General features: G+C 39.2%; 1 protein-coding gene across 9 annotated transcripts in view; it reads right to left on the bottom strand.

Moving 5' to 3' along the window:
• The window catches only part of AGTR1 (angiotensin II receptor type 1), a 53120-nt gene extending 25614 nt beyond the window's left edge, over positions 1–27506 (bottom strand). For 2 of the 9 annotated variants that reach the window (XM_072618241.1, XM_072618239.1), the window contains exon 1: positions 27013–27488. The gene's annotated coding sequence lies outside the window, so the exon portion shown is untranslated. The other 7 variants (XM_072618240.1, XM_072618242.1, XR_011969034.1 and 4 more) reach the window with 6 other exon arrangements.
• Positions 27507–27940: the final 434 nt, after the last annotated feature.

Raw genomic sequence — 27940 nt, 5'->3', positions numbered from 1 at the left:
TTGTCTAGCAGCAGCAACGACTCAGTTGAAGACGTATAACATAAATTTGTGGTGGACCCAGTAAGAATAGGCATGCAATTTTCTCCATCTTTCTTCAGCCGCACATGGGTAGGAGTGATGGAGGGAAGATGGTGAATTCTGGGGATGAAGCAAGCTTAAGTTTTGCAGGATGTAATTGTCAAAATGATAAGGGGAGTTGGAATTCAGAAAAGGAAACCAGTGTTGAGTTGAATTGGTTCACAAAGGGGTCAAGATGGGGAAAAGAAGAGAGAGCAGTTAGTGCAAGGGAGATGGCCTGGGAAGGAATTGAGGAATCAAAGGTTTGGAGGTCATCATACAAAGTAGGGTTTTATATGGGAAGGCAGAGAGAGAGATGTCATTATATTATGGCCATATAAGGAAACTTCAGAATTCTTGAATGTAGAGGTGGTCCATTTGAAGGTGATGGTAAGCTCAAGGGTATGGCTGAGGAAAGGTGGAGGAGTAGGTCATGGGAACTGAGTAGGTTGAGGAAATAACTGGTTAGAGTGTTTGAGGGAGAGTCACTATCTATGTTACTCAGTACATTCTTGACGAATCGCCTTGATTGTTGTAGAGGGGATTCATGTGCAGATGCTAGTTTTCCAAGGATGGCTTCTGAGGCTCTTTCTAGCTCTGAGATGTTGTGATACCATGGTTCTGGGAAATAATGGGACCTTAGGGATTTTGTCAAGGCAGCTTAATGTAGGGACCACTAGAGGGCGCAGTTGACCTTTTACATAACAGCTACCTCCCAACTAGAATCCATCTATTTAAACCTCAGTGACAATCTTAATAAGAGTTTATATTCTGATTGCTTTGGTCTATTAATAAGTATCCTGCAGTGGTTAGCCTCTGCTAGAGCCAGGGAGAACCTGTTAGTTTAAGGGATTTCACCCGCAGTTGGTCTGTCCTTTGAGACCCAGTCCCTTTGAGGTTACATGGTTTGGCCTAGTCTGGCTCAAATTAGAATATGGAGGATCCAGGTTCCTGGATCAAGCAGAAGGTCAAAGGCTGTAGGGAAGTTAATAAATGAAATGAGCTCTCAAGGTAAAGGAAAGAACTCTGGAATTGGAGTTAGAAGATCTAGCTTCAATGGACAAGTATTTATTATGCACAAGGCACTGGACTAGGCACTAGGGGATACACAGACACAAAAATGAAATGGTCTCTGGAAATATATTGGGGGAATATCACATGCGTAAGTAAATACATGATATATATATATGAAATAAGCACAAGTTCAATGGGGAGGAAGACTGACTGCTAAAGGGGTGACAGAAGGTTTCATACTGAATCAACGTTTCAAGGAAACTAGGACTCTGAAGAGACAGAAATTAAGAGGATGGGAGATAGGCTCCCATGGAAGTGGGAGATTGAGGCCAGTTCAGGGAGATTATAAAGTGTGAAGGAGAAGAAAATATAATGAGAGAAAAGTCAGATTGGAGCCAGGTTGTGAGAGAACTTAAAAATCAAAGAGATCAGTTTGTATTTGATCTTAGACATCACAAGAAAACACTGGACTTTATTGAACAAGATCATAGATTAAGAACTAGAAAAAGCCTTCCATGCCATTGAGTTCAACTCATTAATTTTACAGATGAGGAAGCTGAGGCACAAAGGGTTTATGTGACTAGCCCAGGGCTGTGCAACTAATCATTGTCTGAAGTGGGATTGGAATCCAGGTCTTCCTGGCTTCAGGTCCAGTGCCCCATCCACTGTCACACACTAGTTTTCCAGGGAATGATGTAGTTAGAGAAAAGTCCAGCTCTGTTCCTTGAGGCAGCTAGATGGACTCAGTGTCAGGAAAACCATTAGTCAAATCCTTCCTCTGACACTTAGGGCAAGTCACTTAAACTCTGTGCCTCAATTTCCTGTGTAAAATAAAGGGATTGGACCACATGACCTGTAAGTCCCCTTCTGATTTTCAGTCTGCCGTATTTTCCTATGATCAAGTCACTTCCCTTAGGCTAGACTGTATCATTAATGTCTTTTTTTTTCTCGCAGGTAAATGTAATGCTAAAAATGTTAGACATGGAGGCTGTCAGAGCCCGAGTCTTGTGCCAGAACCTGTCATATGATTTCATAGCTGTCAATTACAATTATACTCCTTGTAAGCGTCTCCAGCCACATTCGTTGCCAGGCAAGGTGTAAAGCTAAAAGGTTTCTCTCTCTGGTTAAAAGGTATTGCGTGATATTTCTGCTGGGAAGGCAGATCCAGGGCAGCTTGCAAAGTCTGTCGCTTTCAGTAAAACAGGACAATTTACAAGTGCTATTTAGCAGATGAGCTGGGTTCATTTCCAAGGCTAATATTTCACTGGGAGAGAAACCCAGCCCGTCCCAGCTCCCTTGCCAGTGTTGTCCTATGTAATCCAAAGGAAACTCAATCTTTTTATACAGCACTGAGAGACAGGAATCTTGTCCAATTTTAGAAATGTTCTACACTGTTTTTCTACTTGGCACAATCTGTCAAATATACAAGGCAGGGAGACCCAGGATGTCCTGATTTACTTGAGGTCAGCTTTCTGCTTTCCCCTTCCATCTTTGTTCCTGATTGGTTGAATTTCAATAATGCAATTACTTCCTTGCCTACTTTTTCAAAGTGGAAGACTATGGGTGCATGATACAACATCTGGCACACAGTAGGTGATTAATAAATGCTTGTTGACTAGCTATGGATTATCATATATGCTTTCAGACAGCTTACAGTTTCCCTAAACTTAGTCTTTCATTTATTATCATATAGAGCAGTGGTGTCAAAGTCAAATAGAAAAGGATCCCTGCCAAGGCATATTGACTTAGAAAACCACAAATTAATATCACCTATGTAATACTGTATTTTTATTTATATTGGTAAACATTTCTCATTTGTATTTTAATCTAGTTTGGACCAACTCAGGAGTTTTGCTGGGTAGTACGGGACAACAATTTGATACCCCTGATATAAATAAAACAACTCTGATGTCATTCAATGTGTCCAATTCCATATCACTGAGTCTATTTGCTTATGGTTCAGGTGTCTTTATGTATATGAGGGCCAAAAGCAGAACATATTGAGCTGGGAGTCAGGGGACTAAGAGTAGACTTAGAGGTCAAATACAAAATGAGGAGGTTGGGCTCAGTGAGCTCTGACACTCTTTGTAGCTCTAAATCCTATGTGTGATCCTAAGGAATTTTACCATAGCTTCTTTCAGTTAAAAAAAATAATTATGACCTTACAATGATTAAAGTACATGATTTAATTGTTTTCCTTTTCCATTGACATTAGAATATTTAGTTCCTTCACTATTCTTCTGTCATGTGCAAATGTGGAGGAAGGAGAGAAAGGGGGACCTGTCTGATGGGTGATAAGCCGTAGTTTATCAGATGTCAACTTCTTTTGGTCTTCTTAGCATGAGAGAGGAAAATCTTCTTTTCTAATATCATGTAGCTGAAAATTCTGTGGTTTTCTTGCTGTGCATTTCTCAAACTGTCATTTTTTGTTTCCCAGATGCATGGCAGTGATTTGAGGGATGCTTAGAAAGCAACTATCCCCTTTCCTTCCCTGTCCTTAAAAAGCAACATCTTCCCCTTGGTTATGTCTCAATGCCTGAGGTTCCACCATTAGATACATTCCTTTGGTTTAGGAAACAATGTTTTAAAATGCAAATAATCCTGGGAGGGGCAGGTCATTAAGCCTCAGTAGTCATTAAGGAGTTAGTCTGAATTGGTTAATTATGAATTGGTTAATTATAGGGCTCTCCAATGTAATTGCTAGTTAAGAACCAGGCAAGTTAGACTATGGGATAGGGGGAGAAAGGAAAAGAGGTGGGGGGAGAAGAGAAGAAAGAGAGTAGAGAGATCCAGAAGGCTGATGAAAGAGATGGGACTGAAGGCGTAGTACAGCCCTATTTCCATTTTGTCCAGGGTAGGCCTGGTTCCCAGGAAAGCCTGAGACCCCCAGCACCATAATGCAACTATATTTCTCATAGAAGATTACATATGACTTAGGTTTTATTAGGAGTTTATTGACCTCAATTTAGACTTATCTGGAACATGATTCTAAACACTTTTAGTGGCCCAAATCAGGCAGAATATGTCGAAGAATCAACAGTTTTCCAATAGCTGCCTACCCCAGCCATCTTCCAAGGGGTTGGATGGCTGCCTTGTTGGCATATAGGAGGTCGGCTTGTTCTCATTGTACTCCCAATTACTTTCTATTTCTTGCACTTGGGGCCGTCTCTAATTGAGTCCCATGAGCCAGCTGGCCTCCTTTTGGGAGGGAGACCTACCAACCCAGCATCTCCTCTTATTCTTGTCTCCATCTGCAGGAAACAGTAACTAAGGGCCCCTTGCCTAGGCTGGCACGAGAGAAGAGGCAGAAATCAAATTAGCAGGAGAGAAACTATTAGTCTTCATTTTCTGGTTTCCAACCTGCAAACACAGATTGCTAAATACGCCTGGGTTTCCTTTTCCTCATTAGAAAATCTTGAAGATTAGTAGGAAAGAAAGAGAGCATGGGGATTTGGGGTAAGAGACACCCAACTCCACAAAAGTTTCTCTACTCCTCCTCAGAATAATTTAAAAAAAAAGTTCATTGCATTTGAAGTATTTCCACTAACACAATGTCCTTATGTGCAAAGAACAACTTGGATAGCCTACACATTTCAGTCAATCTAGCATCATAGGCCTATTAGAGGTGGAAGAGAGCTTAGCAGTCACCTAGTCCCGTAAGATTGAAAATTAGATAATTTTTAAAGATGAGGAAACTAAGACCTATAGAAGAGTCAACTTACTCAAGGTCAGAAAGATCATTAAGAAAGCCTTAATTTCTACCTGGGTCTTCTAATTCCACATTCAGTGCTCTTTCCCCATGATCACATTTAACATTTTCCTTTGGTTGGACTTAAGCAGATTTCATTTGGATGATGGGCATAACCAAGAACCTATTTTACCTTCAGTAAAGTAAAATGGTCTTTACTGAAGTCAAAGAGGTCTTTCTCCCCTGGTAATTTTTACTGGGAAAGTTTTCAGTTATATGCCACTGTAGAATACAGGGCTTGTCATTTCATTTCTATGGGAGTCAGCATCCTACATATATAATGAGGGCACTGGACAATATGGCTTCTAAGTTCCCTCTTACTCCTAATATTTAAAAAAAAATTGTTTAAGGAAAAAAACCCTGGGGGAAAATAATGGAATGGTCTCCAGTTACTGTTTCATTGGTGGATATTTCATGGATGAGGAATTCTGTTGTCAGGCCCATGGAGACAGAAGGTGAGTGAGGCATAGTAGGAAAGGCTTGAGGGTTCTAAAATAAGGCAACTTGTATTGCTGTCATAAAAAACCAAGTGCCCATTTCCATATTTCAGTTCAGATCTATAGTTATTAAATGTGAGATCCATGTCTCCTCCATGTTTTAGAGACAGCTAAGTGTCAAACCTCTTCAGCATTTTGGGAGATATCTTTTCTCTCCTTTCATTCTCTGAAATTGGGCTGTTTCAATATTCCCACTTATAATGATTACAATAATAAAAAGATTATATTTATGTAGCACCTTACAGGGACAGAGCTTTTTACTCATTTGATAATCCCCCATGTCCTTTGACATCAAGTGATGTCTACATTTTAGAGACCAATTAGATGGTGTGATAAGGTAGCTAGGTGGTGCAGTAGATAGAGTGCCAGGTCTGGAATCAGGAAGATTCATCTTTCTTGAGTTCAAATCTGGTCTTAGGCATTTAATAGTTGCATGACCCTGGGCAAATCACTTAACCCCATTTTCCTCAATTTCCTCATTTATAAAAAGAGTTGGAGAAGGAAATGGCAAAAGCACTCCAGTATCTTTGCCAAGAAAACCCTAAATGGGGTCATGAAGAGATGGGCATGATTCAAAAACAACAAGGAGGTGGATAGCATTGGATCTGTAGTTGATAGACCTGAATTTAAGTCTGGTCTCAGACACTCACTGAATAGCCATGTAACTCTCACCAACTTGATAACATCGAGTCTGTTTCTCCACCTGTAAATGGAGGACAGTAGTAGCACCTGAGTGGGATATGAGATAGATAAAAAGCCATACCTGGACACCTAAGTTCCTGTCTCTTCTCTGACACATGAACCTGTATGACCCTGGGCAAGTACCTTAACATGAACTTCTCAGTTCCCTAGGCAACTCTGGCTGAGCTGATTCCCTGCATTGGTAGAAAGACCTTCCTCATCTAGAGTTCCCCATATCAGTGAAATAACAGGATTAATATTTATTTTAAAAAGCAACTGTCTCCCAGGGTTGCTGCGAGGATCAAATGAGATAATGTGTATTAAAACACCTTACAAGCACATAACTCCCTAGCAAAAATGTGAACTATTTTCAGTATTGGATAGAATGTGGACCAGCCAATGGTTCAAGGCAGGATGACCTGAGTTCAAGTCCTTGCTATGAAACCTGGAGTAAGCCACTTGAAGCTCAGTTTAACCACCTATAAAATGGGAGTAATGGTACAAATAGTACCTATTTCACCAGGTAATTGTGAACCTAACATTGAAGTCATTTTTGCAAAGTGCTTTAAAATTTCAAAGTGCTATAGAAGTGTCTGTAATTCTTATTTGCCCTTGGAAGAGTTGTACTACATTTAGAGGAACAGTCAGGAGGTTTACCCACTTGCAATCTCTCTCCAACGGCTTACCATAGACTTGAGAAAAATTTAGGGTGATCTCTATGGTGCATTAGGGGCGGCCAGGTGGCACAGTGGACAGAGTGCTGGGTCCAAAGTCAAGAAGACTTGAGTTCAAATCCACTTTAGATGTTTGCCAGCTGTGTGACCCAGGGGAAATCACTTCACCCTGTTTGCCTCAGTTTCCTCATCTGTAAAATGAACTAGAGAAGGAAACAGCAAACCTCTCCGGTATCTTTGCCAAGAAAACCCCAAATGGAGTCACAAAGAGTCAGTCACATCTGAAATGGCTGAACACCAACAACTATGGTACGTTAATGACAATAATTCTCCAAAAGCCCTGAAATTACTTCTCTGACTGGATCTGCCAAGCCCAGGGGAGTTGTTCGTTCAGTAAGAAACATGCCACAATTTTACCAGTGCTTAGGCTCTAGAGAAGAAAAGCTCTTTGGATTTATGTAGGTATGGAGAAACTTCTTGAAAGGATGCTTATGCAGAGGTGTGATGGAGTCAGCTCAAACTGGCTTGTGAGAGCCAATTGTTAAATATTTAGTGTGAGCATTTACACTGTGGAAAATAAAAGGGCTACAAATTAAGGCTTAATTTATTGTTCTGTTGCCTTAAGAAAATGATGTAGCAAATATTAACAATGCAAATTAAAAGCATGCCATGTATACATTTGTTTTTCCTCTGGAGAGATGATGGTTAAACATTAACTACCACACTTCTGCTTATGGGATATCTCTATGCAATTTCAGAATAAAATGTTTAGAGTTGGAAAAGATTTTAGAAAGTTTAACCACTTCACTTAATAGATGAGGAAACTGATTCAGAGAGGTCATTAACTCACTCAAGTCCCACAGCTACTAGTGATGGACTCATAGGATACAGGCATACTGCCTTTGGATCTCACATGCAGACCATGGAATCAAATGTGTGTAAGTGTGTGTGTGTGTGTGTGTGTGTGTGTGTGTGTGTGTGTGTGTGTGTGTGGAGATGTTTACATTAGCTCATGGTCTAAGTCTGCAGTAGAATAGACTTGACTCGTATCTCGCCTTCCCTAATCCCCTTAATGAAATAAAGGATCCAGCTGAGGGGAGCATTTGTTATACATTGGACAGATAAGTGAAACATTTATGGGATGAAACAATAATTTCAGTGTGAAGACCATCTTTTGCAAAATGCTGTAAGAAATAAGTCCAAAATTTAAGCCTCACTATTTAATGGTATCCAACCCTTGTAAGTACCCACTAAGACTGGGTAATGTGCCTAAGGACAGAGAGTGATGAGTTCAGACCAGTGGCATCCTTCAGATCAAATCTAATTACATCTGCCTCCCAACTAAACGTAATTCTATCTTTCCCTGTTGTGAGAGCTATAACACCTCTTGGGCCCTCATCTTCTGAGTATTGCAAACCTAATTGATTTGCGACATTTTATTAATAAAGTTAACTAAAACTAATTACATACCTCAAATAAAAAATTTCCTCTGTGATGAATCTTTCTATTTAGCTTAAGGGTTCTTTAATATTAGAATAGGCTGTCAAGGAAGGCTGTGGAATTACCTTCCCTAGAGATCTGTAACAATAGAATATTTGAGATTTAAAAGAAAAAATCCTATGACAAGTTGGTTGGTAACGATATAAAATTGTAATTTTCTGATTCTTACAATAAACTAAAATTGTTTCCTTTTGCCTCTACCTCCACAATGGATAAAATGATAGGAGTTATAAACATGCTATGGTAAATTTTATGACAGGGACCCCCTGAGTTAAGGCTTGAAGGAAGACCAGGATTCTGAGCAGGGTAAACAGGGAGGGTGTCTCTGAAATGTACAAGTGGGGCATGTGAAGTTTGGGCCAGAACTAATGATCTAGTATGACCACAAGATAAAGCTCATGAAGGAAGCCGGATGAAATCAGTGCTTCCAAGGCTAGGGAGCACCAGCTTTTGGAGCGTCATAAATGCCAAGGTAAGAAGTTTGCATTTTATCCTAAATGATGGTGTCAAGGAAAGCAGGAACTGGATGTAATCATACCTAGGTCTTAGGAAGACTTTATCTAGATGAGTGGAGGATGAATCAGAAAAAGGATATTCTTGATCCAACACGTAGCATAATGCCAACCTGGCATGTAGTAATCACTTAACAAATGCATCCAGAGAAAGAACTGATAAATGGAAGTTTGTATAGAATGATTTATATATATATATATAAAATATACGTATATATATATATACAGATATACACACATATGTGTGTGTATATCTGTATATACTCACACACATACATATACACATCATATATACATGTACACATACATGCATACATATATATGTGTGTGTGTGCATGTGTGTGTGTGTCTAAGGGTAGCTAGGTAGCCATACCTAGGGTGGGGGAGAGGGAAGGAAGAAAAAAGGAAAAGAAAAAGAGAAAAATAAGAAGTTTACATGGTAACTATATTATATATTTAAAGAGAATAGCAAGTCAATAGATTTGCAGTTTCATATGGAATTATCTTTTTTTATTATACTGTTACGGAAATGCTTGTTTCATAAATTAAAAATAAAATAGATTAAAACTTTTAGAAAAATTCTTGTTGATTGATCTGACTTTGGACCACTTGCTTTCCTGTTCTCAATCTTTTTTTCCCTGGTCAGTAAGATAGAGAAGGGGAAGAAGGGAATAAGAAATTCTATAGTTATCTACTATGTGCCAGACATTATGCTAAACCTTTTACAAAAATGCTTTCATTTGATTCTTACAACAACCAGATGAGGTGAATAATGTTAATAATCCTTATTTTATAGTTGAGGAAACTGAGGCAGACAAAAGTTAAGTGACTTGCCTAGGGGCATGTAGCTAGTGAATAACTGAGACTGGATTTGAACTCAGGTCTTCCTGACTCTAAGGCCACCAAACAGATGGGATAACCTCTCACCAAATTGTGGCAATCATTGAATACATGGAATTACAGAACCATTTATTACAACACATAATGGGTTACTCTTCTTATTCCCATGTAACAGAACCCAGAGCTCCTGAGAACCAACTTCAACCTCCTTTCCTCCATTTCCCAAATCCTGGAGTGGCCTGTCTCTTGGCCACTTGTTACTCACTTTAAAGAAAAGGCTCTGGTTTTCTACTCTTACATTCCATGCCTTAAGTTTGCGGCTCCTTCATTCCTTTTCTCTCCTCCCCATTCCTTGATGCCCGATGCCCGCCTTACTACCTGGAAAATCTACCTTGAGTAATATCCGGACTAACCTCCTGTTCCCCACCCCCCACTTGAGGGCCAGTTCTGAAAGATGAAGGCATAATGACGGCAAGAATTCTGACACAGGAAGTGGGCTGATGACCCTCTCAGTGACTCAGACAGAGTCATATCAGGTTCAGATGGGGGTGATCATAATTAGAATGAAATCTGGCTTCCCAGAACCTGGGAGTCTTTAGGCTTCAGGAAGGGAAGAAAGAAGTACCTTGTATGTCACACCCAGTTACCACACCTGGGCCATGGCAGGTGCTCAAATGATTGCTGAATGAATGAATGAATCCTGGCTTTGCCACTTATTGGTTGACCTTTAACCTCCCTGGACTTCACTTCCTTAGTGGTAGAATAAGAAGTTTGGGAAGACAGTTTTTTGGTTACATTCAAGGGTTCTACGAACCTATGCTAAGATGGGGCCCCCAGGACTTGTTGTTCCACACACAGAGACACACACACAGATACACACACAGACACACAGACACATACACACACACACACACACAAACACATACACCTCCTGATGCCATGTTTGATCACCAGCTGGTTCCCATTCTTAGAATACTCTCTGTCCTCACCCCTACCTCACAGTTTCCTTCATGACTTGGTTCAGATCACATCTTCTAAAGGATGTCTTTTTCAATATTCCCTTTCACCCCTTCTTTCTGACATTACTTTTTAGCTAAATGGTGAAATGAATAGAACTCTGAACTTGCAGTAAGAAAGACTTGAGTTCAAATCCAGCCTCCGACCCTTACTAGTTTTATGACTCTAGACAGGTCATCTAACCTCCCCTTAGTAGAATGCTCAATTTCTTAAAGGCAGAAACTGCTTCATTTTTGTCTTTAAATATCCAGTTGCGAGCATATGGCAGACATTAAATACATATTTGTCAAACTTAATTAGAGGCCTTGGAAATGAAGCTAAATTTCTTTCCAAATTTTGCCTAAGGCTGCTTTATTTACCTTTGCATGGGCCCAGTCAAATACAAAAACCTTAAATTAAGTTATTTTACTTCTTTGTGGGAGACAGCTAGGTGGTTCAGTGGATAGAGTACCAATTCTGGCATTAGGAAGACTCGTCTTCATGAGTTCAAATCTAGCCTTGGACACTTGCTAGCTGCGTGACCCTTGGCAAGCTACTTCACCCTGTTTGCCTCAGTTTTCTCATCTGTAAAATGAGCTGGAGAAGAAAATGTCAAACCCCTTCGGTATCTTTGCCAAGAAAATCCCAAACGGGGTCATGAAGAGTCAGAAATGACTGAATAACAGCTAAGTTCATTGTGACCTACTCTCTCCTAATGCTTAGCAATGTAGGTCTTGCTTAGAGTATGAACTTGTGGGATCACCGTGGTGGAAATTCCACTCAGAGTCCAACAGACTTTAAATTTTTTCAATGTCGGGGCGTGAGCCAAAGGAACAGAAACATGGATTCATTTTTTACATACTCTGAAGATTAAATATTATCTTCTGTTGTGACATGTGCCAGACCGTCCAGCAATTAGTGGGTTCAGAGGTCCAGGATGTTTTTACAGTCAAACCTTAAAACAAATTTAGAGGAACCACTTGGCTGTTGGGGAGTGAAGCCACTTACAATTCTACATTTCGAAGTGTCCCAAAAGAGAACTTCTCAACTTAGAAGCTGGGAGCTCTTTGAAGATTTCTAATTGTCTAAATATGCATAGCAAACATTTATAATCAGTCTTACACACAACTAGATTTGGAAAGGCAACTGCAATAATGCTAGCCAATATTTAGATAGCGTTTTAATGTGTGCAAAACTTTTTACATGGATTATCTCATTTTGATCATTCTAATAGATAGATATAGTAATAAAGAGAGCTCTGAACCTGGAGTAAGAAAAACTCAAGTTCAAATCCAGCCTCAGAATCTCACTAGCTGTGTGACCTTAAGCAAGTCACCTAACTTGTGTCTTCCTTGTCTCCTGGTATCTCCCAGTAGAATGCTCAGTTCCTTAAAAGCAAGGAGGGACTGTTTCATGTTTGTCTTTGAAGCCTCAGTGCCCAGCATATGGTAAATGCTTTTAGGTACAAAGTACTATACAAATACTATCTCATTTTATCCTTATGATAACTCTGTAAGGTAAGGTGCTCCTATTATCCCTCTTTTACAAATGAGGAAACTGAGGCAGATAGAAGGTAAATGACTTGTGTTTGAGGCCAGAATTGAACTAGTCTCCTACTCTGGATCCAGAGCACTATTCACCTTTGGAGCCACCTTGTTGACACATTCAATACTCACAACAGCCTTGTGAAGAAGGTATTACAGGTACCATTTATGAGGAAATGGGGACTGAGAAAAGTTATTACCTCCAGTCACATTGCTAGTAAGTGTCTGAGGTGGAATTCAAATACAGGTGTTCTTGACTCCAAATCTACTAGTCTATCTACCTATTAGGGCACAAATATATCAAGCGTGGTGGCCTGGTTAAAGCACTTTTATTATGTTCATTGGTTATTTAGAATGGAATATCATACTATTCCGTACTATTATAATGGAATTTAGAATATTAATAGAACAACAAAAATATGGTTTCCCATTAGGTGAATTTGTTAGAATTTTCTCTGCACTTCCATCTAAATATAGAATGCTGCAAGTCACATACAAAAATGCCCATCATTCTCAAATCTTTTTTTCCATGCCTAGTTACACTGACACTGAAAAAGTTGCAGAATGAACCATTAGAGAATGGTTCCAGAACCTGAAAAAAAAAAGAGTTCATACATGTCACTCCCCCTCTCAGCTAATTATGGAGATATTTCAGACACTTAATGCTTCAGTGACTCAGAGATAAATTTATTTTTAATTTCTTGTCTTGAATAACACACAGCCATTAGTCCAGGAGTCAAATGTAATTGAACCACTAGGTATGAGTGACTGAAAAGTAATTGAGGTTGACATTCTATTAAAGGGATCGTATTGGTGTAAATATGGTGACCAAGGATGTCAACAATTCACACACACACACACACACACACGGAATTTTGTTAGTTAAAAATAGCTGATGATTAAATTAAACTGCTATTATCGACAGTAGCAGGCATGATAATGGGGACTATTTCTCCATTGCATCATAGAGGGAAAATAGAGTCCTGAACAAAATGATACAAATGTATTTTAGATTTTGAAAATCTTTTAAAAGTAGAAATCTAAGATCACAGGATTCAGAAGTAGAAGGCCCCCTAGAGATCACCTAGTCAAAACTCATTTTACAAAGGAAGAAACCAAAGACTAGAGAACAGGAGTGATTGGCTTGAAGTCTCAGAGCTAATAAGCTGCAAGGTTGGCCTTCAAACCCAGGTCCCCTGATTCTAAATCCACTGTTCCTTTCATGATACTAAGCAATACATCAGTCAAGTCAATAGTAGTCGTAAGGAAGCTATCAGCATATCTAATCAAATGATAAAAGCAGAAAGTATTTTGTGAATCTTAAAGCATTACATACATTCAAACTGTTATCCAGATATAAAAATATGTGTGCATTATTTTCACATTCATATTGTCTAAAATTTGCAGTTTGAAAAAAGTAAGAAGTAGTGAAACAAATGAACAATTCCTTAAAATTCTGCTAACTGCTTTCTTGCTTTGCTTATTAGTGATCTTGAAAAGTGTGTCACAAAAGGCAGATCCACAGATGGAAATCCCTATCCTTTCTCATTCAGTTTTCCACAAGCCCAAACAGAAAGAGCTAGCAGGGAACTCAAAGGTCATTGTCTCCAACCCCCTTGTTTATAGATAAGGAAACAGTGGTCCAGATGGATAAAATATTTTCATCAAGGTCACATAGAGGACTTTTCTTGATCATTTTTAAAAACCAAGAAGCTCTAACTTCAAAAGCAAAGACAAAAACAAATCTACCCCAAACCCAAATATTAGTTTATGTATTAATTCACATAGAACAGTAGGGGAAAAGACACAGACTGGAAATTTGTTGTTGTTCAGTATTGTCCAACATTCCATGACCCATTTGAGGTTTTCTTGGCAAAGATAACAGAGTGGTTTCCCATTTGCTTCTCCAGCTCATTTTACAGATGAGGAAACTGAGGCAAGCAGGGTGAAGTAACTTGCAAGAAGTCACACAGATAGTAAGTGTCTAAGGTCAGATTTGAACTCATGAAGATGAGTTTCTGACTCTTTGCCCAGTACTCTGTGCACTATGGCGTCGTTTAGCTGTTTCAGTCCCTAGGGAGATTATAACAATGTTGTATAGTAGCTAGAGAAACAGCCCCAGAGTCAGGAAAACTTGGGTTCCGATTCTGCCTCTGGTTTTTATCAAGTTGCTTAATCTCTCAATACTTTGAGCTGCATCAATGGAGGGAATTTTCATGTCAAGAGTTCCTCACACCAATAAAATCAAAGATTTTAATCTTTCCTTTTTCTCCCTTCCCTGCTCTCTCCCCCTTTCCTCACAAAGGTAGTAGAGTAGACTATATGGAGAAAAACCAAGTAGTGAAAGGAAGCAAGACGTGTCAAATAGGTTAGGCTTCTGTTAAGAAATCCACGAAAGTGGCACCTCTGATAAAAATGTGCCTTAAACTAAAAGCAAATGCTCATGTCTCTTCCCTGCCCCCGAAAAATCAAGGGAATATATAAAAATGTAGCCTGTACTACCAGGGAGAACATTTCATCTGTTCTGTTAAATATATTAGCAGGATCTTCCTCATTTACTCTAAATGGCTTTATTTAAATGTTCTTTGGCTTTATGAGCTAAGAGCTCTGAATTGCATCACCCTGGATTGAATCAACAGCACTGTGGCAATCAGCGAGGGCTCAGAGTCCTACAGCCGTCAACAACCGAAGTCAAAATTTTGGATGACCTTCCAAGTCAACTTCCAGGATGTTAAGTAAGTAAGGTCAGTTATCAAAAATGCCCCAGGATTCAAAGATTGCCTTATCCAGCAAAAATCCAGGTATACTGAATTCTCCAGGCTGGTTAAATCATCCTGGGGAGAAGAGCATCCTAACTAACTCTGGGGTTTTCCTCGATGTTTGCTGTAGGCAGAATGTCGAGTTTGAAGGTCAAAAGTTGCTAAGTTCTTGACATTTGCCTAGAACAAACTCCTTGAAGGCATAAATTGGCTTTCATTTTATCTTTATGCATCCAGTGTTTGGCAAATAGTAACAAATGTTTGTTGTCTCATCTTATTTCTATTTGTTATTTGTAGTAATAGATGCTTGTTGCCCCAACCTATTTCTGTTTCTCATCTGTAGGTATCGGTGCTTATCGAATTGGATTGGTGGTGCCTGAAGAACATGGCAGAAGGATTGATAGTGAATATATTAGATTTCCAAAGAGAAAACCCATTGTCAACCACCTAGTTTTTTCCCTCCACTGTCCAGATAGTTACTTTTTTTAAACATCGAGTTCATTTATCTATCAACAGATCATTGCCTTAAGTTACTCAATTTTCATTTATTAAGACCCTTGTCTTAACGCCAGGTACTGTGCAACACCTTGGAAGTACAAAATTAAGTTGTGGGACATGATGTGACTATAGAAAAATATTAAAAGTAAATGCAAAAACAATACTTTCTGACTTTGTGTAACCTTTCTCTAATAATTTTCAACAGTACAGTACATTGTTATGCTTCACAACCCTGAGGGATCACAGATTTTGCAAAGGGTTTGAAAATCCAAAAATAAGCAAACATATCTGATATGGATTTAGTAATGTCACACATATACATTTCTATTTTTTCAAATGTTATATAAGTGTTGCTATGATGAATAAAAATTAAAAAAAACCTTAAAAAGCACCACAGAATTCACAGTCTTTTTGGTCATTATATATTTTCTCAATCAATTAGACACTAATAGTGCAACTACTCTCAGGTTTGGGATTGGGCAATTTTCTTATGGTGAAAAAAGAGCCCATATTAGGAAAATGATTTATTCAAGGACTACAGCAATGTAAGTGGAAACAGAAGAATTCCTAAGATGAATGTTCTACAATTAAAATGATCAAACTCATCACTGATGAAAAGATGAGAAAAAAATGTATCTTCTCTTTTTCACAAAGGTAAAAGATGATGGGCATGTAGCATCATATATCCTATCAGATTCATTTGGTGTATTGGTTGGTATTGATGAATGATTCCCCCTTTAATTATTACTATTATTAACATTATTATTTTCTTTTGAGTTGCACAGAAGATGCTGATGGAGGGAGTCTTCTCACATGAGAATTCTATATCCCAGTGAAATCACTGGTTCAGTCTAGTCCATCTCCCTCTCACTTAGGGTTGTTGGATAGGGAAGAAAAAAGGCATATATTTGGAAAATAAAGTTGTCTAAAAACAAACAAAAATTAATGAAGGTGGAACTTAAAAATACTTCAAAAAGTTGGGAACCACTTCCTTACAGTGAGTGAGGTTTTGTTGATTGGCTAAAGAGACCTGACTTTCATTACACCTTCAATTTAGGTGGAAAAATACTATGAGAGCCATACTGTATCTGGCACAAATAATATAGTATAATTTTAAAACAAGAGTCTTGTTCAGCCACAATGACTATAAATCAAAGAATAGAGGGGCACATCAACATTTAATTTTCTAATACAATGTTCCTCAGACTGCTTGATAAGAGTTCTGGATAGAATTCTCTGCTATTCTGAATAGGAGTTCTGTGAGAAAATTTCAGAGAACATCTCGTGCTTTCAAATTTATAAGGTATGATCTTTTTAGGCTGAACCTGTGATTTTATCAACAATGTACTTCCAATGTGGTAACTCATTTAATGATGCAGATAAACAACTTCCCTATAATTTATAGTCTAAGAGGATTGCCTGGAGGGGAGTGGCAGGAATGAAAATTTAGATTTCTTGTCCATGGTCAATGGAAAGCTGTGACAGCTATGATGGAGGCAGATGCCTTGATCTACTATGGCAAACTGCTTCTAAATGATCCTGGAAGAAAAATAATTGTTTAAGCCAGCTTCTGATATATCAACTCTCCCCGAATCATTATTGTCCAGTAATTCCTCCTGGTCCAGAAAATGATAATGGTAACCTTGAGGGAGAATAACTAGAAAGGGAAAAGCATGTAAAAGGATTCCTGTATATTTGCCACTTGATGATCCTATGCCCTTTGGTCCACTTAGGAAATAGAATGGATTACTGAATGAGGTACAAGCTCAACGCTGCACTTTTACATTTCTGCTGAAGCCTGACCTGAAATATCTTTGCCTTCCCTTATGACCAACTCTTCCTTCCAGCTCCCAGATGGACATCAATTATCCTAGGTAGAATATCACAGTCCAATTGGCTATAATATTGCCATTAATCACACCTCACATCTGCTACATTTTTGTACCAAAACATTATTTTCCACCAAGACATTATAGGATCCTAGATAGAAAGTTGGAAGGGATCTCAGAGGCCATCAAATCCAACCTGACATGTTATGAATGAAGATAATGAGATCCACAAATAATTAATAATTTGCCAAAGGTCTCAAGGAAATCAAGTAGAAGAATACTAATTCAGATCTAGGTCTTATGACTCCAGGAGATGCTGAAATTCTGCTACTACCTAAATATACAATTCCATGGAATGCTTGCAATCTCATTATTATTTTTTTAAAAAATTCCTAAAGGATTATAAGTCAGCTACCTATGCAACATATTCAGAAATTTCATTACAGCTTCATCTGTTAGGGGACAAAATTCATTAAAGAATGTATCTGATTTCAACCTTTCTCCAGTGATATTCATGACTCAAAGAACTTTATGATACATCAATTTCACTTAGAAGGTAGTTCTGCTACTTAACCTGCACGTTCTTACAATAAGCCCTTCCTGGAATGACCTTTCTAAAACTCTAGGAAGAACAAAAATGACCTGTGGCATGCTGCACGTCACAAATTGCATTCAGCCAGGACCTGACCCTTGGTAATGATTTCAGAGGAGGATGAATGCACATCACTCCTTCCTATCTATTTCATTGCCTAAGTAGACTAAAGAGCACCGGGTCACCACATAGTTACTACACAGGAGTCACTTAACATGCTTTTCCATGCTTAGATAATTGTCACACAGCTTATTGCCACTACTTTAAGGGCTGGGGAGACATCACCAGATTAAATACTCTGTGGATAAAGATATAATTTGAATATAAAGGGTTTGGACATGAGTGAAAGGTAATTTAACAGAACATTCTAATTTTGGCACCTCATCAGTCTGAAAGCATGTGTAATGAATCGGTGACAAATGACAAGACAGTAGAGTTAAAAAAAAGTGTGATGATAAAATGTGTAATTTGATAATAGCTGGAGTATATAAAGGTTTGCAAAGTCCTATATACATATTATCTTATTTGAGCCTCAGCACAACCTGGTGAGGTAGGTGATATAATTGGCTCCATTTTTACAGATGAAGCAACTGAGTCTAAAAGACATTAACTGACTTGCCTCCTTCCCTCCCAGGGTTCTTGTGAGTATCAAAGGAGATCCCAATTGTAAAATGCTTAGCAGAGTCCCTGGCATATGGTAAGAGCTAGATATATAAGTTAGTTATTAATTATACTGTGCTGCCTCCCTTAACATAGCCAACTAGAGAGAGCAGATTTGAGATCTGGAATCTATTCTTGGATATCCTGGCAGAGATAATCACTCTGCTTTAGTCCTTATTAGCTATGGTAGCCACCCTTGAGGTTCTTGTGTTATTGGCAGGAAACAGGGTCATAAGGGAAACATATGGGGACGCAAACTAGCCCCCTTTCTTGTCTTCAAACACAGGACATGCACCTCTTGTCTCTGCCTTTGTCCTGCTCTCCCAAGTGCCTGGTATGTGCTCCCTTCTCACCTCAGCCTCACAGAATCCCTCTCTTCCTTCTAAGGTGAGGTTTAAGCACCATCTTTCCTGGTTCCCACTATCTACTTGTGCCCTCCCTTCTAAGCTAACTCAGTTATCTACTGTGTGTGTATATAAAAACACATTTGTGTTTGTTCACTTTATATTTATGATTTTTTAATTTACCATATAAATTTTTAATTATGCAAATACTATATAAATTTACTACTAGATATTTACTATGCCCTTGTCCTCTCCCCATCTCCAATACTTGGAGGGCAAGATCCTTTAGATCATGTATCTCCAGCATGCGGGTACCTTGTACAGAGGAAGTGCTTAATAAATGATTGCTGATTGATTGTCATATGCTTATGCTTCTCTAGTGCCCAGTACTTTGTACACAGTGAGTGCTTAATAAGTGCTTATTGATTGATTTTTATATGCTAGCACTTTAAATTTCTCCTTCATCATGAACTGTAGGACCCATGCCTCTCACATCTCCTTCTTTTATAATCTCCTTTATCGACAACTGATTTTCAGGGGGCATGCTTCACTATGTTCTGAACCAGAGAGCAAAATTTGATCCTGTCAAACAGCTCTAGTTTGTCCATCTGAGGATTTGGGTCCAAGCAGCAGAAAACATGAGTGGCCAGATGAGAGCTCACATTTGATTTCTCCTGAGTGCTCCTCTTTCCTGAGTCTAGCCTGGTTACTCTTAGAGACTCAGGAATATTTCTGCCTCCTGAACTCATGCAGGGCTTGAACTTCACCCCCATAAAAAACAAAACAAAACAAAACTTCCGCTCTGCACCAAGGTGTGAATCCAAGACTTCTTGAAACTTATTGTATCAGAGGGCCCCTGACTTGGATGAAAGCCCTTCATGATGATAACACAGGAGCTGGATAGTATATCTGGAAAATTTCTCTTCCTGTGGTCAACCTGAGGATGGGCCTTTTTTGAATTTAGGTAGGCTAGTGTTGGGACAACAGACATGCAGTCTGTCTTCCACCCTATACCAATGTACACTATAAAAACCACAGGAAATTGTGTATATGGGGACAAGTCTTTATGGAGAGATATAAATAGCTAAGTGCTTGGGCATTCCTTAAATGGGGGCCACCATTCACTCAGAGAATGGACTAGTAAGGAACTGTTTCTAATTTTAAAAAAGAGATTGTACACAGAGAAGAGTCCAGTAAATAAACCAGATGTGAATGTGTATAAGAATATCCATATATGTATATATGAAATAGATTCATATATATCAATATGTAAGTGTACTTATATACATGAGGGTACAGGGAGTTAAAAACTCTTATTGAATAAAAGTTATAGAAAATAGTAACAGATACTATTTAGATGTACATAAAAGCTTTTGTCCTGTTTTGCCAACTCTATTTTAAATCCCTAGACGAACCATATCTTTTGGATTTTTGCGTCCGCAATGCTTAGTACCACACCCAACATTCAGTTGGAGTTGTATGACCAGTAGTAGACCATGATGGGCATATTTACTTCATTTTTTGAATTTTATATTGTTTGACAGAATAGAAGAAATGGAGCGAGGTTATTAAAAAGGATTTAAAACAAAAGGTTAAATATCCAAAGAAAAGTTTTAAAGATCACTTTTAACAATCACTGTTAATTCGGATCTGAGACAACTCATCATGACTTGCTTTTCCATTCATTACTCAAGTAGTTAAATCTCCCCTTCATTTGTCATACTTGGGGAAAAAAGCCACATATACAAAGGAACATATACAAACCTTACAAAAAACTTTAAATGTAGCTCATGAAACAAATACCAAGTATTATTCCCACTGGTAACGCATAGTCTTTGAACAGTGTAGATTCAGGTGAATTTTCAAAGACTCAACTCTAAAACATTGTGGCCTGAGCTCCAGTTTCAATATTAGGTTACTTTACAGTTGTGATCAAGGCTTTGAACAAAAAGTTGGGAGCTATAGCCAACGAGGAAAGGAACAGAATGTCTGTGTTTCACACATTTTCCATAGTGTCAAGTTATGGGAAGCCAACAAAACAACTTATAATTTCTTTATGGGAAAATATTACTAGCAAAAGACTACATACATTTATTGCTTGTAAAATTTTGTTTCTCTTCTCTATTTATGTTAGAATTAAGTTGATACATTAAAATAAAATACAATTCTCAAAAAGGCATGGTTACATTATAATAAGAATTTGGCAAACATAAAATAAAATTTTGATATGAAAAAGAGTATATTATTACACCCTAAAATACATTTTATTTATGTTTATTGTATTTCTATCAGTGACTTCATCTCCTTTCCAAACAGAGTTCTTCCTTGTGGCAAAGAAAAAAATAATTAAGCAAAATCATCTGATACAGTAACCACATCTGATAACATTTATAATATTTTGTTCTACTAGCCTCCTAATTTTTGCTATTTTTCAGGGAAGATACGTCTGTTCTCTGAGACTTTCATTGGTTTTTCAGTGACCTAATTTGATTTCAAATGAGGATTATTTTGGATGAAAATCTATCTTTGAGTTAAAATGTACTTTGGGATGTTATTGCAATCATAACTACTAAGGTTAACGATTCATTCCTTTGTAAAAGAGAAAACATATTCACTTTTAAAAAATATGGCTATTCCCAACTATCAAACTGGATTTGAGACTAACTGAGCAACTAGTTTGTGAAATTCCTTGTAACTTCGTGATGAATTAAAAGTATTTTTAAAGATCAGTCAGTAATAGCAGTGGTCTTTGAGTGGATCCTTGAGTGACTCCATCTTAAATTCCAACACACACTTTCGGTGTTGTGAAGGTCTCAATGTTAGAAGATAATTTATAGATGTGAAATGAAATCTGGAAAAGGAGAGAGTAGAGGCAGCAATAAAACATCAAAATTCCAGGTTGGAAACAAAATTGGAAGAAAATATGTTTGTGGCCCTGTTCTGAAGCAGAGAGAAAATGATCAAATGAAATGCGCACTTACAGGCAAAGAAGAATTTGGCCAACACTAAAGGATCCTGAAGGCTCCCCTTGAGAGTCTATCCAAAAAGCTAACTGACAACTTTGCAACTCATTGACGTTTGCTAACTTTCCTTGAAGATAAGCTTTGCCCTGTCTTGTTCTAATGTTCTGGCAAGGCAGCTTTTTCATATGGCCATGAGCTTACAGGCACATTTATCAGGCAAGCCCTGATGGAAATAGATGTGAACTGGCCTTGGAACCTTCACTGAATTTCTGTGGGTATTCCTGGCCAGAAACATTCTTACTGTCTCTGTCTCTATCTCTCTGTCTCTGTCTATCTCTCTGTCTCTTTCTCTCTGCCTCTGTCTCCATCTCTGGCTCTCTCTTCTTCAAGACAACTTTAACTTAAATCAGGATTTCTCAATGCCCCTTGTGACATGGACCCCTTTAATAGTCTGGTGAGGCCTGTGGACCCCTTCTCAGACTAAAGTATTTACATAATTGAAGGAAATGCTAAATTTCAGTTAGGGGGTAATGAAAATCAACATGTAGCTTTCCCCTATTCAAGTTCATGAATCCTCTGAAATCTGAGTCCATGGATGCCAGGTTAGGCACCTCTGACTTAAAGAATTTAAATGGATTCAGACTCTGCAGGATTTTTAAAAAAGACTGCTTTGAGACAGGAGTTCTCAACTTTTTTCCATGTCATGGTTCCCTTTGACAATCTTGTGAAATCTATGGACTCCTTCTTAGAACAATGTTTTTAAACGTCTAAAATAAAATTCATAAGTTTAAAAAGGAGATCAATTATAGTACTGCTAATATGATTTTTGGGAGGCATATAATCATAATGGAAGGAAACGTTAAATTTTAATTCTGACTTTCAATTAGGGTTAGTGAAATAAAGATATAATTTTTTTTCCTGTACCAGTTCATAGTCCCCTAAAATTCATACACGTACCCTTTTGGAGGATGCCAGATTAAGAATCTTCGCTTTGAGAGAATCCCTGGAGGTCATCAGCAATGGGTACAATAGACAGGCAAAGGGAAAAGGGATAGGTATCCATATAACTACGTGCCCTATGGGTAGGAGCTAATTTCTGGCAACCAAACGATAGGAACTTTATAATGAACTAAGAGCAATCAAGATATGTCTTATGCCTCATTATCTGTAACCCTGGGAGAAACAGGTTTGAGAGTCAAATATAGCCATCTTTCAGTTTTCCACTTTGAAAGAGTTCAAAAAGAAAAGTATGCGGACATTTTTTGACAGCATTCATCTTAACTAAGTGTTTCAGATTCCTCCCTCACTGAATATTTTATCTGTCACCAATTTAATAGGTTCAAATTTCCTTTCTTTTCTTATCCCTTCTTGTTGCCCTCTCCACTCTTAATCTTCTGTTTGATGTATGCCTATAGCTGTGAATAATGGCAGAGATATTACGTATTGGGCTTCAAGGACTAGGAAACATTTTTCTTCCTATTTGGAAGTGAAATGCCAAGACTTATGGCGATTTGAGGAAAGAAGGTCCAGAAACTTGGAAAATTCACAAACAACTGGACAAATGAAAACTCTTTTTGAGAGTCTCTTTTCTCACCACAAAATCTTGGAGTTGAGATACAGAAAGCTGGGACAAGAAAGCTGTAATATGAAGCTCTAGGGATAGGCAATGACAGAAATAAGCTTTCCATTTTCCAGAGAAGCAAGCTTTCTAATTGCAGCAACAACATTTGTCAAGGTAGACAGTATGGTTCAGTCAGTGGAAGACCAGAGAGGAGCCAAACCAGAAATACAGGCCACTGATGATTTGAATAGAGGAAATGAAGGTGGACTGGAGTCCCAGGAAAAAAATAAAAAAAAAGATAGCTGAACCAGCTCTTAGAACGATGAAACATTAACAAATTTATCTATAACCTGAGGCAATGACTGCGTGAAACACTCAGTCCTTTTTAAGCAAGTGAAGAGTTAAAAGGGGAGGGGGGAGAGTTGAGATTAATTAAAGGGACAGGTATGGACAAATATTTAGATCAAGACTTCTTCCCCCTTTTTGTATGGTGAAACCTACAAATCCCTTCTCAGAATTATGCTTTTTAAATAACTGAAAGAAATGCTAAATTTCAGTTAGAGGTTATTGAAAATAAATATGTAATTTTATTCCCATCCAAATTCATTGACTTTCTGAAATCTATCCATAGGACTCGAAGTTAAAAATGTCTTAGCTAGATAGTCAAATCAAGAAAACAATTTAGCAGGCAAGGAGAACTCAAGAAAGGCTCCTAGCAGTGAATTTATGGGATGATATACACTACAGTTACATGGGATGGGCTGATACAGATGGACTGAGAGGTAGAATAGTATTGGCCAAGGAGTCCTGTATCCCTTGACTTTCAGTAAACCCCCATTTGGTATGAAATTAAATAAATTCTAGGAGATTTAGTATGAAAGCTTCTCATATCCCTTTAGAATATGTATATCCCAGGTTGGGAAATCCTGGATAATGGTTTGGGCATTGGATTCTGAATCAGGAAAATCTGGGTTCAAATTCTGTTTACATACTTACAAGCTATGTGACATTGGACAAGTCACTCTACCTACCTGTCTGTCCCTAAGTTTTCTCATCTGTAAAATAGGGGGTTGGACTCAGTGGTCCTTGCAGCTCTAACATCTGAGATCCTATGATCAGTGGTTATAACCTGCATCATTGGAAGCCACATTCATATTCTGTCTTATAAATGATATTGACATAGGGTGAGGCTCTGACTTAGGACCTGGGGATATAAAGAACAACCTGGAAACAACCATGAAGATGAAACACCTACAGAGTTTCACATGGGTCATCAGGCTTATAGAGGCAGAGGGAGAAACCAGTTAGTATGCTGGAATGGGAGAAGCTTCTTGCCTTCCCTCTCTTGTCATTATCTTGCTCCCAAACAACTTTAAAAGAAAAACACAGCTAAGCCCCAAAGTACAGTCCCAGAGGAAAGCAGAATACTGAAAGGTTACGTTACCAAAAAAACCAACCAAACCCCCCCCCCCCCACAACCAACCACTCCTACATGGGGAAAAATACATACACCTAATGTTGAAGTTGTGACAATTTCTAATCATTACATTTAAGGTAAATTTGCAAGTCATTAGTGAAAAAAAATCTACGTGGTATTGGACATGATAAGAACGTATTTAGATGGAGCTGTGGAATACTAGCAAGGTACATGTGATGTCTGTATAGCAAGCTAGAGAACTGATTTTTCCAGATAGGATTCAGAGAAATGTGGGTATAGAGATTCCCAGGAAGAGCCAACTGACTGCACAGACCTTGAAACTTTGCTAGATATGTAGCTGAGAGTAATTTCGAGGGCAAACTCACAGAGGCTGTTGATCTTTCTCAGGAAGAGTTCAAGTTCCTGTTGTTGCCAGGAAGCTGAGGAAGTGACAAAAGAAGGGAATAAACCTAGATAGCACCTACTATGTGCCAGGTACTACGCTAAGTGCTTCTTTTTTTTTAATATCTCATTTAAGACACAACAATCTTGGGAGGTAGTTGCATTTATCTCCACTTTACACATGAGGAAACTGAGGTAGGCAGAGATTAAGTGACTTCCCCAGGATCACATAGCTAGGAAGTGTCTGAGGTTGGGTTTAAACTCAGGTGGTCCCAACACAAGGGCCAGAGCTGTATCTACTCTACCACCAATTGCTGAAAGCAGAGAATATTCTTGAAGGAAAACAGTAGAGTGTGTGGATGACTCCATGGATGAGGAACCCTAGGTAGGTGAGGAACATAGTCCAAGTAAGTTGGAAGAGGCCCTGGAAATGTGGGGGAAAGAGAGGAAACTTGAGCCCCCTTTCCTTATAAGGACCATGGATTTGGAGCCAAATGAGATCTCAGGAGCTCTCTAATCCCACTCCAGCGTTTTTTTTTTTCTTTTTTCTTGAAAATGCAGCTGAAGGAGGTAGGAAGACATCCAAGGTCACACAGGCAGAGTTGGATTTTCTGCCTCCATATCCACCATTCTTTATGCTGCACCACACTGTTTCAACAAATAGATGGAAGAGAGGAAATGAAGCTCTAGGGGATAGGTTACCAAACTCTTAGCTCTGGTGGGTGTTAAAAACTGGCCAAGACGTCTAAGTTGGAGAACTTGGAGAGTTGGAGACTTGAGCAGAGCAGATAAAAGAGCTGTCATATTAAGCCTGGGCAGCTGACCATTTTTTTTGCTAATAGTCAGTCTTGGACTGGGCATGGTAGAAGTAATCTCTGCTATTGGGGAGACCAAGAATGTCCCTTGAACTTGGGAGTTATAGTGAGATATTGTCAATCAGGTGGCCACTCTAAGCATGTCTTCAATACACTGAGCCCCTGAGATCCACCTGGATTGTCCAGGTCAGAAAGAGAGCATGACGAAGCTCCCAGGCTTATCAGTAGTGAGTTGTGACCTCTAAGAATGCCCTAAGAGAGATGGGGAGACCCAGTCTTAAGAAATAAACAAATAGATACATACCTGAGGTATGCTAATGACCTGGCTGTAAATTGAGACAATAAAAGACCAATCCAAGGATGGCACAGTGCAATCCAGGTAAGAATTATACAAATTATGATTTTATAGGACAGTGCGTGGTACATGATAGGTGTTTAACAAATACATATTGGTTGATCGTAACTCTGGCTCCCAGTGAGTAATAGAATATATATCTTTCATATCCAGCTCAGTGAAATATTAGGGTGTTGAAAGTTAAAAGCTTGTGTAGATGACGAGGGACTTTGATCTACAGCTTTCCTCTAGGACTTTTTTATATCATTTTTGTATCATAGACCCCTTTGATCATCTGGTGAACGCTATGTATGGAGAACAGAATAGAGTTTTTAAATAATTAAAGGAAATGCTAAATTTCAGAATGAAGTTTAGGGAAAATAAAGATGTTATTTTTTTTTTTCCATCCAAGTTCATGGTCCCCCTGAAATCTACAAATCTGCCCAGGTTAAGAAGCCTTCTCTGAGGTAACAAAACACGACTAGACTGTTAATCCAAAGCCAAAATGAACTGCTCAAAGGGTGAGGTTAGACAACAGGAATTAGCTGAGGGGCGGGGGTGGTGAGAAAAACAGCTTCAACCCTCACGCCCAATTTCTGCCACATTTTTGCTCTTTTCCTTTCAGAGTCTTATAGCACAGTTGATTTTTTTTTTTTTTTAAAGCAACTTTGTTTCTACAACCCAGAGTAAGTTTGGGTTTCCCTCCCCTTGAGGAAAAATGAATGTAATAAGAAACAACTCAAGGAGAAATGATCCCACCCCACACCTTCCTTACCTGACTCTGAAGCAGGGGACCAAGTGGGAGCCTTTGGCAGTGCCCCTTCTGGGGTCTGGGCTGCACTCACTGCCCGGAGCGCCTGGGTTTGTCAGTAACCCGCGCTGGAGCAGAAGGAGCCTCGTAAAGTAACTCTTGGGGACGGAAGGGACAAACTCCAGGGCTCCAGGGGTCCCACGCAGCGGTGGCAGCGGTGGCTCGGGCTGCTGAGCTGGCAGCGGTGGTTGTGCAATGAGCAGCAGGGACTCTGGGCTCGCCCCCTCACACGGGCGCCTGGCGGAGGAGGCTGCTCCCCTCCATCGATCACTGCCCGGGACCGACCCGGGGCAGGGGTGGCTCCGCTCCCCTTCGCTTCGCGCTGCCCAGTCCAGCCCAGCCCCGCCTCGCCTGATCCAGAAGTACTTCTGGGCAGGGGCTGTCAAGGCGGCCACCGCTGCATCGCTTTATAGAGAGGGGCGTAGCTGCGGAGTGCTGCCGGTTTCCCAGGGGCGCGGCTCCGGTTTGCATTAGGCTTACTGCCTCCTCCCTCCCCCCTCCCCCCCTCCTCCGGGAGTCCCTCCAGGACCGTCCCAGAAGGAGATTGCAGCCCCGAGACACCTCGTTAATCAGCCACCTCATCTAATCACATCCGCCAACCTGGAGGGGGTCATGAAAAGGGGACCACTGGGGCTGTCTATGGTACACTGTGTCCCTGTTCCCTCCCAATGTCTAGTTGAAACTTTCGGGGCTAGAGCTGGGACCTTCTGTTCCCTTTCTCTCCTTAAGCCATACTGCATTGGTGAATGTCTTTTCTAAGTTCGAGATTGGAGAGGCCAGTCACCTTGATTCCCCTTGAGCATTGTACCCATCTGTACATTATCAACTTGACCATAGAAATAATTATTAATAATTAGAACCCAGGAGAGCCCATTTTCAAATCCAGCATCTA

This window comes from Notamacropus eugenii, chromosome 6, assembly GCF_028372415.1.
Source record: "Notamacropus eugenii isolate mMacEug1 chromosome 6, mMacEug1.pri_v2, whole genome shotgun sequence".
In the NCBI taxonomy this organism is placed as follows: domain Eukaryota; kingdom Metazoa; phylum Chordata; class Mammalia; order Diprotodontia; family Macropodidae; genus Notamacropus; species Notamacropus eugenii.
The sequence above is the reverse complement of the archived record's forward strand: the minus strand, read 5'-3'. Positions and strand labels throughout refer to the sequence as shown.